The following is a 13,605-nucleotide window of genomic DNA, read 5'->3' as shown; positions in this document are numbered from 1 at the left end:
AATTCCTAAAACCACACATAAAGACACACACACACACACACACACACGAGAGAGAGAGAGAGAGAGAGAGAGAGAGAGAGAGAGAGAGAGAGAGAGAGAAGGGGGCTTGTTCCATAAACCTGGCTGGTTCCAGCGAGGGCTGATACTCCCTGATGCCTTCCTTTCCCAGGGCATGTCCTTCCTTTCTCTCTCCTGTCCTGGAGAAATTCCAAAACACCCCCCCTGCCTTCTCCCACCAGCTATGCCCTTAATTAGAGGCTCCATTAGAGGAGAAGAAAACGGGGCGAAGGAAGTGTGTGTGTATCCCTTTAAGAAGTCTCTCTCAGGGACAGCAAGGCAGCTTGGGAAATCAGGACGCATCTGTAGGCATACATTTCCACACAGCAGCTATTACGTGAGAGGAATCAATTTGCAAGCAAAATGGACACGTAAATCCGGTAGTTTTGTGAATTTACTTATTTCCTGATTGACCTCGTATTCTCCCTGGATTATCTTCTGATTGCATGCAGCATCATGTGATAAGCAGTTGCGAATTTGTTCCTAAGCCTTGGATGACCCTGCATTGCCACCCCTTTAAACTTCCAGTTTTGCCCTGTGTGATAACATCCAATGGCTGCTCCCACCCTCTAGAACTCCCTTCCACAGGAGTCTAGATTGGCCTCCCCCCTGCTTTCCTTTCACCAACAAGCAAATACATTTTTGTTCAAGCAGCTTTTTAATATACAAGTATATCAGGGTGGCTTTTATATAGGGTGCATGGTCTAGTTATGTTTTTTAACTTTTGTAAAAAGTTTAACTTTTAACTTTGTATATTTTTTATGTAGTTTTATACTGATTTTACCTTATTGCTGTTGTTCTTAGCTCCCCTTGATTGGACTTCAACTCATGGAGACTCTGGATGAGACGTCTCCAAGACCCCCTGTCTCTGTTCAGGCCCTCTAGGCACAAGCCTGTGTCTTCCTTGCTCGAGTTTAACCATCTGACATGTGGTCTTCCTCTCTCTACTGCCTTCCACTTTTCCTAGTATCATTGTCTTTTCTAATTATTCGTTTTTCTTCCTCATGAGGCTAAAATACAACAGCCTCAATTTACTCATATTGGCTTCCAGAGAGAGTTCCAGCTTGATCTGTTCTAGGGCTAATTTGTTTGTCCCTTTGGCCATCCACAATATCCCAAGCACTCTTCTCCAGCACCACACCTCAAATGAGTTGATCTTCTTTGTATCGTCTTTTTTCACTGTCCAGCTCTCACATCCATACATGGTTATGGGGAATAAAATAGCTGGGATGGTCCTCACTTTGATGTTCATCATTGTGCCTTCACACTTTATCATCTTGTCCAGTTATTTCATAGCTGCCCTTCCTAATCCCAGTCCTCTTCTGTTTTCCTGACTGCAGTCTCTATTTTGATAAGTATTTGAACCAAGGTATGGTAACTCCTTGACTATTTTAATTTTATCATTGTCTAGTTTTTAGCTAGATGATTTTAATTGTTTTTTTTTAAACTTGTTGTAAAGTTTTAAAAATGATTTTATCTGTGAGCCACCTTGGGTTCCTTTTTGGAAGAAAGACAGCATAAAAATGAAATATATAAATCCAGTATCTTTAATAAATAATGTAGTTATAACATAAAACAACATGGTAGAGCAGTATGTACATACAGTGAATGATAAAAGAATCCAAAAAATGCTGAATGACAAACTAGTCGACCATGATGGCTGGGGATCCTGGAAATATAGGCCAGCACATCTGAAGAGGTGCCAGAGTGGGGAAAGCTGCAGTATGGTAAACTTATCTTATAAAAACTGGCCTTAAATACAGTATTTTTTACAGTTAGTAAAGTTATCTGTAACTGAGCTAATACAAAATTTCGAAACATCATTTTACAGTGCTTAATTTCCTTTGGAAATTCTGGTTAAATGGTTTTTGCACACCCATCGTCACTTGTCCACGTATTTACCTAAGAAAAAATAAATACCCTACATAAACTTATTCTAAACATAATTCAAATCCCTTACTCTGGAGGGGCACCATAAAATTTATGAATGAACGAAAAAATACATAACATTTTAACTATTCTAGAAACGGTTTCAATATCTGCTACATTCAGAGGCATTTATTTTCAAGGCAAAACACATTTGTCCTGAAACCACATCCACCATACAGAGAATGTGTCTCTGCATCATTCTTACATTACTAATTCTAAAGATATCAATTGAGGATGAGACCTTACATTTTCTCAGACTCTAGTTAAAAAATGAATGCAGACTCAATTTCTGGTACCATTTTTCTTAAACTTTAGTGGCTTTTAAAACATCAATAAACAGGTATATATTACAAACAGAAAATGAAAGTTTTTGAACAGAATACTACTTACTGTATTTCACAGTCATTAATCTCTATGTAAATGCACAATAAATGGTCAAAAACAAGTACTTCAACAAGAGATATCATGCTTTCTTCAGGAGGCTAGCAGAACCTGTTACTCTGTCAAACTGAGACAAAGGACATTATCAGACAAGGGAAATTGGAAGTATAATCCAATGGCAATCTGAACGCAATCATGGGGTTTAACATTATTGCGTGATAGACTACTACACGCAATTTCGGGCAATGGGAAGTCAGTCCGAATGCAATCATGGGGTTTCATGTTATTGCGTGAGGTAATCACACGCAATTTCGGGCAATAGCAAGCTATTTTCGGGCAATGGGAAGTCAGTTCGAACGCAATTTGAATTCACGTAAATTCGCTGAACTAGTGAATTCACGTGAATGCGTTCTGGCCCCACTTTCTTTTCATTCGAAATTAAGAGAAATTCCTCCCAACTCCAAAGAGATGTGAGATGGTAATCCTATAGCACAGATGAAAACAAATTTGGAGGTTCCTTTTAAGGCAAAGCCTGTTTCCCCCCTCAGTCTGCACTATCAGCAATGGAGACAGAAGATCTGGGATAACTTCAAGCTTGGTGTTGGCCCTCTTTGCATTTGCATAGCATGCTGGATATCTTGGCTGCCCAAGCCATGGCACCAGTGGTCAAGGGGATCATCCAAAGGTAGACGCAAAACAAGAAGCTTTCAACCTAATCCACTGCCACAGTTAAACTAGTCAGCCTTTGGCTTCATTCTGTTATATGGCTTCCCCACTCATCCTCCCTTTGTATCGACCCATGGTTCGCCATGGGCATTCATCAGCCACCAATGAATTGTGCTGGGGGAGAATTTTATCCTGGAGCACACTTCACCCTCATGCTGGGAAGGGAGGTATTATTTCCTGTTGCAAACAGCTGCTTGTTTTTTCACATTGTTAATGCATGCTGTTTTCTTTTGTCATGAATTTTACAATGAGAGGCAGTAGCGGCACTGAGACAGATCCTTTTTTGACAGGAGCTGAAGGCTTACATGCTCCCAAAAAGAGACCCCCTTATAGGATCAGAAGGGCAGCCCAAGGCACAGCTGCCCAGCTGAAGAGGCTGTCCTGCTAACACTGCTAGCCTTACTAGGTATATGAGAAAACACACAGCATCTCACACAGCAATGAGGCTCTGATTCAAATATCTTAACAATACCCCAGCAGGTGGGCTGGAAAGAGCATTGGTCAGCAAGGCTAGATGACTAGATCCTTGCCAAGTGCTGAACTGCATTTTACTAGGCTACAATGAATAAAGTATTATCCCACCTTTCCATTATTCTGGTTGATTATCTTCCTCCCTCACTTATCCCATCCTGAACCTTTAGATATTATGGGCACAAGCACCATATCAATCCCAAAGGAAGCCAAATATATCACAACTAAAATGTTTAACAGTACTTTCACATACATCTGGGGGAAAGAGAAAATCACACAAACTAAATATAATACACAACATGCTACATATCAACATTAGTTCTGCTAATACCAAGTAAAATTTCTGTAGTGAAATGCATGAAATAACTGTGGACCCATCATGAGATAGCATATGCTTTATTAGCATAAATCAAAAACATAGCATTCTAGTAATTTAGATTTACAGTAATACTTCATCATTACCAGCAATATTTCTGAATTTAATTTTATAAAATCAAATGCCCAACCATTCTTGGTCCAACTACATGAATTGGTTGTTTCTGTAACTACCACATTGGGGTTGTAGAATCATATAATCATAGAGATGGAAGAGACCACAAGGTCCATCTAGCCGAACCCCCTGCCATGCAGGAAATCACAATCAAAGCATCCCTGACAGATGGCCATCCAGCCTCTGTTTAAAGATCTCCAAGGAGAGAGACTCCACCACACTCTGAGGAAGGAGTGTGTTCCACTGTCGAACAGCCCTTACTGTCAGAAAGTTCCTCCTAATGTTGAGGTGGAATCTCTTTTCCTGTAGCTTGCATCCATTGTTCCGGGTCCTGTTCTCTGGAGCAGCAGGGCTATTATAACAGCTCTTAACCTTCTCTTCTCCAGGCTAAACATATCCAGCTCCCTGAGACTTTCCTCATAGACCATGGTTTCCAGACCCTTCACCATTTTAGTCACCCTCCTTTGGACACACTCTAACTTCTCAATGTCCTTTTTGAACTGGACATAGTATTCCAGATGGGGTCTGACTAAAGCAGAATAGAGTGGCACTATTACTTCGCTTGATCTAGATACTATACTTTTCTTGATGTAGCCTAAAATTGCATTGGCCTTTTTAGCTGCCACATCACATTCATGTTAAACTTGTGGTCTCCTTGGACTCCCAGATCCCTTTCACATGTAGTCTTGTTCAGCCAGGTGTCCCCCATCCTATATCTGTGCATTCCATTTTTCCGCCTCAAGTGCAGTACCTTACATTTCTCCCTGTTGAAGTTCATTTTGTTAAGCTTTGGCCCAGCTTTCTATTCAGGTCATTTAAAATTTTGATCCTATCCTCTGGAGTATTTGCTATTCCTCCTAATTTGGTATCATCTGCAAATTTGGTAAGTATGCCCCCAATTCTGTCATCCAAGTCATTGATAAAGATGTTGAACAGCACTGGGCCCAGGACAGAACCCTGTGGGACCCCACTGGTCACTTCTCTCCAGGATAAAATGGAACCATTGTTGAGCACCCTTTGGGTTCAGCCGGTCAACCAGATACAAATCCATGTAACAGTTACCTTGTCTAGCCCGCATTTTACACGCTTGTTTGCAAGAATGTCATTCATCTCCCAAGCTGGTAATTTTATCAGAAAAATAGATAAGATTTGTCCGGCATGACATGTTTCTGTAAAACCCATGTTGACTTTTTTTGATTATGGCATTGCTTTCTAGATGCTCACAGACTCTCTGTTTAATGATCTGCTCTAGAATCTTTCCTGGTATTGATGTCAGACTAACTGGACAATAATTGTTGGGATCCTCTTTTTTCCCTTTTTTGAAGACGGGGACAATGTTTGCTCTCCTCCAGTCTGCTGGGACTTCTCCTGTTCTCCAGTTTTCAAAGATTATTGTGAATGGCTCCGATATTACATTAGCCAGCTCTTTTAATACTCTTGGATGTAGTTCATCAGGTCCTGGATATTTATATTCATTTAGATTAACCAAGTGTTCCTGTACTATCTCTTTACTTATTGTGCTGAAATTCCCCTATTCTGTCTTCTGTTCCATTTTCCTCAGGTTGAGCACCCTTTTCCTTTTCTGAGAAGACTGAGGCAAAGAAAATGTTGAGTAATTCTGCCTTTTCTCTGTCTTCTGTTAGCATTTTGCCATCTTCTCCATGCAGTGGTCCTACCATTTCCTTCTTCTTCCTTTTGCTGCAGATATATCCAAAAAAGGCCTTTTTATTGTTCTTAACCTCTTTAGCAAGCCTGAGTTCATTCTGCACTTTAGCTTTTCTGACTTTACCGCTACACATGCTAGCTATTTGTTTGAATTCGTCTTTGGTGATTTCCCCATTTTTCCATTTCTTATACATGTCCCTTTTTAATTTTAGCTGAATTGAAAGTTCTTTAGTCATCCATCCTGGTTTCTTGAGACACCTCCCATTTTTCTTTCTCACTGGAATTGTTTGAAATTGTGCCTTCAGTATCTCCCTTTTGAGAAACTCCCATCCGTCCTGAACTCCCTTCTCTTTTAGTATTCCTGACCATGGGATCACCCCCAGTATTTCTCTAAGTTTATTGAAATCAGCTCTCCTAAAGTCTAGAATGCGTGTTTGACTATGCCTGGCTTCTCCTTTCCATTGTATAACAAACTCTAGGAGAATATGGTCACTCTCACATAAGGATCCCACCACTTGCACCCCATCAACCAGGTCATTCCTGTTGGTTAAGATCAGGTCTAAAATAGCTGATCCTCTTGTTGTACATGAGATAGACATTTCTATCCACACTGTAAGACAGAAGTAACAATATTAACACCTGGTAGCATGGATGTCTATGCCCATACACAGTTTGCACACCACTATGGGGCATCCGCTGTTGTAGGACATATTCAAGATAACAATCATACAAAAAAGAAGTCTCATATTCTAATTCAGAGTATGGGACACAATAACCTTATTCTCCCTGCAATTTAAATATTTTCCAAAATTCTGTGTCTTGCCTGGTTCACCCACACCTGTAAAACCACATCTGCATTAGGTTCTAAGTGACAACTAGAAATAATAATATATTTTAAATAAACAACAACAAAAAAGCACCAAAAAACCGAAGGTTTTGACTACTTTCCCCTAGAAAACACCAGCCAGCATGAAATTCTGGGAGTCACTCCAAGAAAGGCAATTTTTCAAAGCCTTCACAAATACCATGTTCAATTTTAACAGAAGAGCACAGATGGGCCACTTAAGTGACTCACCTATAAGTCAGTCCCTTTTCCTTGCATGTGTAATAGTACTTCAGTGACTCAGTATGGTATAGCATAACACAGAGAAACACAAATTTATATGAACACGCTATAAGAGTAACTCCAATTTATAAAGACTCTAAAGAAATGCAACAATAAAAAGGTTAATAGAATACACAACCAGAAGCAGCATGCTGGCATTCAATTGTGTGCAGTTTCAAATATTTTACTTTAGCTCTCTTATCAAAACTATCCACATGTACAAGATGATGTTTTCAGACAGAATAAAGAAAAGAAACAATTAGGTTGACAGTGAATATACTGAATCATTGTATTTTCTCTATCCTAAATGTTTTTTTCTCTCATGTGTATAGCTGCTGAACACAAAGGACCACATGGACTTTAAATAAAAACAACAAATCAATTAAAGTGCTAAAACAGTGGAGGAACAGATTGAGATAACCCCCTCTTCTACCAGCCAAACTGTCCAATAAAATGAAGATTTGCTATCCAAAATGCAACACAAAAGTACTCAGTTGTTATCCTTCAATTCTCAAATACAAATGACAGGAAGATTTTTGATGGCCTTAATTTTTATTTCTTAACGTGCTCCCTCTATGGATTGAGGTAGGTAAAACATAACAAAATACAACAAATGGGCATATAACATCAGTTTGAAAAGTAACAATTAAAATACATAATCAGTTAAAAGAGAATACACATTGAAAACATACATGTTGTATCGATGGACCCAATTTTGTCCTCATCTTATGAAGAAAGAAGTGGTTCCACAAAGAATGTGCCATACACAACTTGCAGAGTAAATTGCTGTAAACCCTTTTGAATGTAATCAGATTTATTTCTCAGTAAATGGGCACAGTATTATTCTGAAGCCCAGTATCAAAGCGTTGTAGCATGGATACTGGGCATGGATACTTCATGTCTTTGCTTAAAAATGTAGCAGTGTCTGTTGTCAATAATAGTCTGAGTGAGTGTGAACCAACTGAAGCTTCATCCAGACAAGACAGAGGTGCACCTTGTCAGATGAAAGGAATGGACTCAGCCTCTGCTGGAAGTGTTATATTTACAGAAATCTTAGGTTTCCAGTTTGGATGTACTCCTGGACTAAGCACTGAGCCCAGATGTCCATGTTTCCTCTGTAGTCAGGAGTGCATTTTCCCAGTTAAAACTAATGTGCCAGCAGCACCTGTTCCTGGAGATGTCATCTATATCATGGAATCAGTTCTGTTGGATGGAATTATCTCACTATGGAATGCAACCTTCACTATCTAAAATGGATGACTAAGTTAGATGTACTGTGCCTACATAAAATTACAAATGTTTTATTGGTTATACACTGCATACTAGACATCTGTTCACAGAGTGAAATGTATTTAAGGCTGCAGAGAAGTTATATGGATGCCTGGTGTCCACCGTAAAAAAAAAGTCAGTATTCAAACTTCCTTAGGCAAAGCCATGACAGTACGATCACTTAAAAAGTTGATTGCCTCTGTAGAGCAGAAAAGCCTTCAGAGAAACAAAGGGCATTCCCTCTACATGACATGAAACAAATTGATCCTTGTAATGTATTGCCATAGAACATGGTAATAGCTAAGAGAAAAGAGAGTTCAAAAAAGATTTGATGAACTCAGAACATCACTGGCTATTAACTGAGATGATTAGGGAACATATCCTCTTGGCAAGATTTTTCTAAAGTGCTTGAAGATTAGAAGGTGTGTAAGAATGATAGGGAATAGAATATTCTATTATCTGCTGTGCCATTATGATCATCAAACAGTGAACTCATTCTCTGAGTACCAATCCTTCTGCTGCCAAAATGACACCATCTACACACATGAGGAGTTATCAGCAGGTAGGAAGAATCTCAAATGTATCAGAAGTAGAACAAAACCAAGGGGGGCTGGGGGACGGAAGAACTGCAGAATGGCCAAATGAGAACTGAGAATGCTGAATGGTGACAGAACACTGAATATTGGGATGTTCTAGTTGCATTTGCTTGAACGTGTGCTCCTACCTACACATTAGAATATGCTTTTGCACTTAACACTTGAACAGAGCTAGTGCAGGTCTTTCAACTTACTCTGCTATTGACCACAGTTGAGACTGCAATGTCAGGAAGAGGCTGGCAGGCAACATCAGTGGATATGGAGACTAATTTATTCTAAAATAAGACACCTAGGTAGCAGGAATCCTGCTTTAAACAGAACAAGGCACCCACCTGCTAAGTGCCTTCAGTATCTAGATCACAGAATCATAAGAGTTGGAAGAGACCACAAGGGCCATCCAGCCCAGCCCCCTGCCATGCAGGAATGTACAATCAAAGCACCCCCGAGAGATGCCCACTCAGACTCCAAAGAAGGAGGGTCCACTACACCCTGAGGGAGTATATTCTACTGTAAAACAGCTTACTGTCAAGACATTCTTCCTAAAGTTTAGGTGAAATAACTTTTCCTGTAATTTGAATCCATTGCTCTGGGTCCTAGTCTCTTGAGCAGGCGAAAACAAGCTTACTCCACCTTCAATATGACATCCCTATCACGTGATCCCATAACCTTCTCTTCTCCAGGATAAAGTGTACCCACTTCCCTAAGCCACTTCTCATAGGGCATAACTTCTAGACCTTTCACTATTTTGTTTGCCCCTTTCTGGATACATTCCAGCTTGTCAACATCTTTCTTGAACCGGACACAGTATTCCAGGTGAGGTCTCGCGAAAGCAGAATAGAGTGGTACTGTTACTGGAGGCCTGTTATAAGTGTGTATAGCCCATTGGACTGCATGCTGCTCCCCCATACTGTAGGTGTTAGAAAATGCATAAAGTTACTAGGCTCAATCAAAAGGTGAAGGAGATAAACACAGTAGGGCCACCTCAGATGAACAAATCAAGATGTAGGCAACTTGCCAGCTTCTCATAGTGGGAGTGATTGGATTAGAGTTGTAAATCTTATTGAATTTCATTCTGATAAAGAAAAATGTACACTTTTACCATTTTCCCCCCTCTATGAGAAAATTATGGTAAAACTTCACAGTACTGGAGAATGATTTGCAGTTCAGGATTCACCCCTGCCCTTAACAGTTTAGGGGTTTGAAATCAGTATATATCCCTGACCAAACACATCCTTCATATTTCTTTTTAATTTTTTAAAAAATTTATTGACAAATAACAATATGCTGTACACAGCAATGAAATACACAAAGTATTATTAACTATATTACATACATAGACACAAACATCTATACAATAGAAAACATAACACCTTTGTTATTTTAAAATTAAAAACACAGAAAAAACTTACTCTTTATTGTTTCTTCATTTCTTATTTACCTTCCTTCTCGAATTATAGTCATCTTAATAGATAAAGTAGATTGAACAGATTTTCTCAAATTATTATTTTCTTTGTAATTATGGTCTCCGTTACTTTCAAATAGATATTTCTACTAATTCAACATTAACTTTGGATTAAAAAAAGCAAAACAATAACAAAACACTTATTTGTTTTTAGTATAATTCATCGTATATTAAATTAAGTTAACTAGCTATTTATTGAATTATATCCCAACTTTGGTTAATGTATATTTTAACTTTTTTGTTCAAACTGTGTATCACCCATTATATTTTTCATGATTTATTAAACATCTCCAATCATTCTCTATATTTGACTTTGATATTCCTCTCAACAAAGCTGTTAATATGTCTAAATTCATAGCTTCTCTAACTTTTTCTAACCATTCTTCTTCAGAGGGAATATTATTATTTTTCCAATATCTTGCGAACACAATTCTCACTGAGGTGACCATGTATAATATAATTCTAACAGTACTTTTTCAAGCTTAAATTGTATTCTAGATGTCATATTAAGCAGAAAGATCAACAGGTCAAATGGGGAATTAATTTGTAATTTTTTTCATTAATCCATATATTTTTTCCCAATATCTTTTTGTTATTGTACATTCCCACCATAGGTGAAAAATGTGCCCTTTGGTTTTTGACATTTCCTGCATATTATATTACCAGTTTTATATAGTGTATTAAGTTTTGCTGGGGACATATGCCATTAATGCATCATTTTAATAAAGTTTTCTTTGTAATCTTGACATAGTGTATAGTTATTAGTAATGCTCCATGCTTTTTCACATGTAGAGGTTACGTCAGAAAAGCTAAAGCGCAGATTCTACATGATCATATGGATCCTAAGATCTGACTGTACAAATTGCTACACAACATAGTGTCTCAAAAAGTCAAGCCAGCAAACAGTATACTTTGCCATTGTAAGGCAAAGTATATTCCAAAAGTATCTACACTTGGAGTGAAGATATTTTGTAATCATATGACAATTTCATAGCTATGCCATGGTTTCTTGTTGTTAGCTGACTTCAAGTCAACTTCAACTTATGGCAGCCTTATGAATAAGAGATCTCCAAGTTACCCTATCCCCAACAGCACTGCTCAGGTTTTGCAGACTCAGGGCTGTCACTTCCTTGACTGAGTCTATCAATCGGGAATGAGGTCTTCCTCTTTTCCTACTGCCCTCTACCTTACCAAGCATAATCTTCTTTTCTAGTAAGTTATGTCTTCTCATGATACAATGGCCAAAGTACAACAGCCTCAGTTTAGTCATCTTGATTTCTAAGGGAAGTTTAGGTTTGATTCATGCTAGGACCCATTTATTTGTTTTTTCAGCAGTCTATGGTATCCTCAGAACTTTTCTCCAGCACCACATCTCAAATGAGTTGATTTTCCCCCCTATCAGATTTCTTCACTGTCAGTTTTCAGAACCATACATCGAAATGGGAAATACAATGGCATGGAGAATCTTAACTTTAATGTTCAGCAATATCTGTTTACACTTTACATTTCAGGATCTTGTCTAGCTCCTTCATAGCTGCCCTTTCAAGTCTTAGGGGTGAAACAGATGGGCGGAAGGGGTGGCTTGTGTGTGTGTGTGTGTGTGTGTGTGTGTGTGTGTGTATAGTTTTATCTTTTTAAAATGTGTTTTATTCCTTTAATAACTATCTTTTTAAAAAATACTGTAATGATTTAATTCCTTTTTAGTGTATGTTTTTAATTGTTCCTTTTTTTTAATGCTGTGAAGCCGCTCTGAGTCCCCAGTTCTGGGAAAAGAGCAGGATACTACTACTACTACTAATAATAATAATAATAACAATATATGTAATATTAGGATATATATACACATTTTTCCAGTTTTCAGATTCAGCAAAAATCTAATAGCATTACCTGACTTCCAATGGAACTGCACAATGTTCTACTAAATGCTTGGTGAAATCCTGATCCAAAGGAACTGTTTTCACCTAAAATAGAATGTATCTGTGATTTGAAATGTAAGAAATGCTTTCAAGAGGTCAGCAATTTAGACAAAGATACACGTTAGACCATTAAATAAGCCATGTTCATAAGCTAACTAAAATAATGCATAATAAAAGTTTGATCATAAACAGCACAATAATACACAATAAAAGTTTGATCACAAACAGCACAATATTTGAGAAAACTGTGCTCCAAATGTAATTACACTATACAATAAAAACAGATGTGTAAGAATGTTCATTTGGTAGTATTGACAAAGGAACTACATTAAGCCATAAAAAGGGAAAGCTAAGTATGCCTATCTATGCCCTGCTACAAATCTACTTCAAATGATATTTAAAATCACACAAACAAAGAAAACTAGAGTGTACTTCAAGCTGTAATAATCTTCAAGCATGTCTTTCTTTCATAGGTCCAGGTTGGATGAAATCCCAGCTAAACTAAGTAAATGGCAAAGCTGCATATGGCTTTAGTATCTGCAACATTTTGTCTCTTCATAATAAAAGATGAATATTATAATGATTATTTTTTCATATAATTATAGTGTTGCAATGCAATGGCTACTTATACTACTCCAGTCTCAATGACCTCCAAAAAATTATATGAATGTTACTAGTCACTGAACTACCACCAAATAATTATGAACAATGTCATTTCTAATGTGATTCAGAATAAATCCTATTTTGATATGTCTAAAGACATTACAATTGAAAACATTTTAGAAAATGTATAATTCCTTAAATGGATTATGTCCATATTCTTTAATAACTACATTTGATGTATTTAATATAACATATCTAAATTTCTTCCATATTATTTCTAGTTTTATAACTAGTATTTTAACTTAAATTTTATTATGCACTCCATTATATTTTCCATGGAACATTAATTCATGAAACTACATTGTGGTTGATGATGGCAGCTGAACCCCTCAGAGGAATTAATTAAGGGATAATCTCTCTTGCTTTGTACCATACAAACCAATAAATGGCTGCTGAGATTAATAGCTTAAGCAAAGCTAAAATGTTTAGTGAATTCCAAAGCCTGCTTATTACATACACTAAAAAGAAAGCAAGATTACAGTTAAACAATAAATAAATACATCACAAAGGAAAACAAGAAAACAAACCATTTCACTGAAGGTTTTTCACTGCTACTGATTTTACTTTTATTTTATTATATACTTTAGTATGTAAACTTAAAGTGTATTAACACTAGAAAAAAATGATTGTAGATCCAGAAAGGTTAATATATCTATAATTTAATTAAGCAGAAATGGATGATCGTATAGTGCATATACAGATCAGTAACTACATCCGTATATAGTACTTGTTAAATTAACATATACACAAGTCTCATTGATTCAGTGTATCTACTCTAATTGGAATTAATAGATTTGTAGGATTCAAAGAGTTTATGAAGTATATGAAATAGCATCTGGAAGGCCATTGTGTAAATTTATCATGTTCATTTATAA

The 13,605-nt window shown here is 37.3% G+C and overlaps 1 protein-coding gene across 4 annotated transcripts in view; it reads right to left on the bottom strand.

Annotated features, from left to right (window-relative positions):
• The window catches only part of RALYL (RALY RNA binding protein like), a 346,824-nt gene that overhangs the window by 312,470 nt on the left and 20,749 nt on the right, over window positions 1-13,605 (bottom strand). The gene's annotated exons all lie outside the window — the stretch shown is intronic.

This window comes from Sceloporus occidentalis, unplaced genomic scaffold, assembly GCF_023333645.1.
Source record: "Sceloporus occidentalis isolate IW3139 unplaced genomic scaffold, rSceOcc1.0.p SCAF_3, whole genome shotgun sequence".
NCBI classification, from domain to species: Eukaryota; Metazoa; Chordata; class Lepidosauria; order Squamata; family Phrynosomatidae; genus Sceloporus; species Sceloporus occidentalis.
Note: the sequence above shows the minus strand (reverse complement) of the source record. Positions and strands in the feature narration are given on the sequence as shown.